Here is a 1,759-nt window from a genome sequence, read left to right on the forward strand (position 1 = left end):
ATTCAATCTTTACAATTATTGTATTAAGATGGGAAAAACCATGAAAGTCTTCTGTGCCATTCAACTGGTTTTACAAAATATATTTACTGACCTTTTCTTTAATAAGTGTAAAACATTAGCATGTCATGTAGCAATACTGAAAAACAAAACAAAGCATTAAATCCATTAAAATTGGTTTTACCGTGAACAAATAAATGAAAATCAAAAGAAACTATACAGGTATTCACTATATATAATTCTTGCATTTTAAAATAGATTTGGGGGACTCCCCTGGTGGCACAGTGGTTAAGAATCCACCTGCCAATGCAGGGGACACGGGTTCGAGCCCTGGTCCGGGAAGATCCCACATGCTGCGGAGCAACTAAGCCTGTGCTCCACAACTACTGAGCCTGTGCTCTAGAGCCCACGAGCCACAACTACTGAGCCCGCATGCCAAAACTACTGAAGCCCGCATGGCTAGAGCCCATGCTCCCCAACAAGAGAAGCCACCGCGATGAGAAGCCCACGCACCCCAACGAAGAGTAGTCCCCCCCTCGCTGCAACTAGAGAAAGCCCACACGCAGCAACGAAGCCCCAATGCAGTCAAAAATAAATAAATAAATTTTAATGAAATAAAATATATTTGGAAATATTTCCATTTGAATGTGATTTTTGTTGCTAAAAATGCTATGTGCATCTCGAGCTGCCCACCAAAGTGGAGGGAAATTTTTCAACATATTTTAAAATATTTCGAATGAAATGTTTCAGTCTATGAAATACTTTGGGCCCATTGTTCTATTCCGACTAGTTTGCAAGAACAACTTTTGGACGGCAGGAAATAAAAACTTTAATGAAAACCATAAGTCGTTGTCAAGGCTTTTAATGAGAGTATGATTTAATAAGTTCAATCAGGAACTTCCTCTTCCATTTAGAGCCACATATTCTCATCTAGTATTTTTCCATCTATGACCTCAATGGAAGCAAAACACTCACATACTCAGAACCAAACCTAAAATTTTATGAATCACAAATAATCCAAGGTTTTTAAAAATGAGGGCTAACAACTGGACAGATTTACTAAAAATCATTGTTCACTTGAAATGGGTGAATTTCATGGTATTCAAATTATACCTCAGTTGTTTACAAGGCAATATTCAAGCGCACAGTTCTTTACCAAAACTCATTTTACTTTATAATCGAGCATTAAATTGTCTGGTTCTTATAATTAACAGCTACGCCTTTGACTACTTATTTCATCATTCGTCCTTTACATTTTCCCTTTTGTGTATTTTTATAATGTACATAATCTATTACTAACGTACTTAAATAACCATTGAATAATGGCCTCAAATTATTTACTGATAAGGGCAGACGGTCAAAAGAGCTTAGAGACCTCTGTTTCGGACACCACCCCCAAGGCCCGGACGCCGTCACGACCCTCTCCAAGGGACCCGTGCTGGCCCGGGCCAGGTCGCTCGGAAAATGGGAGCTCAACGTGTCTAGGCTTAACTCTGGACACGCCTACCCTTCGCGGCCTGACCCGCTCGGAAGTGTCCTCATTGCTTTCTCCCTTAATCCCCAAGCCTCCCCAACACCGCTTTCCCAGGCTCCCTTGTCCGCTACCCGGGCTGGGGAGGGCGAGGGACGAGAGCGCCCGATAGTGGCCTCCGGCTGCTAGTAGCGGGAAGCGAGGGGGCAGGGCGGACGGGGGAGCGGACACGAGGCCGCGAGGCTTGCGCAGACGCACTGGCAAAGTTCCGCGTTCCTGCCGGGGGCAAGG

This window comes from Pseudorca crassidens, chromosome 5, assembly GCF_039906515.1.
Source record: "Pseudorca crassidens isolate mPseCra1 chromosome 5, mPseCra1.hap1, whole genome shotgun sequence".
NCBI lineage: Eukaryota > Metazoa > Chordata > Mammalia > Artiodactyla > Delphinidae > Pseudorca > Pseudorca crassidens.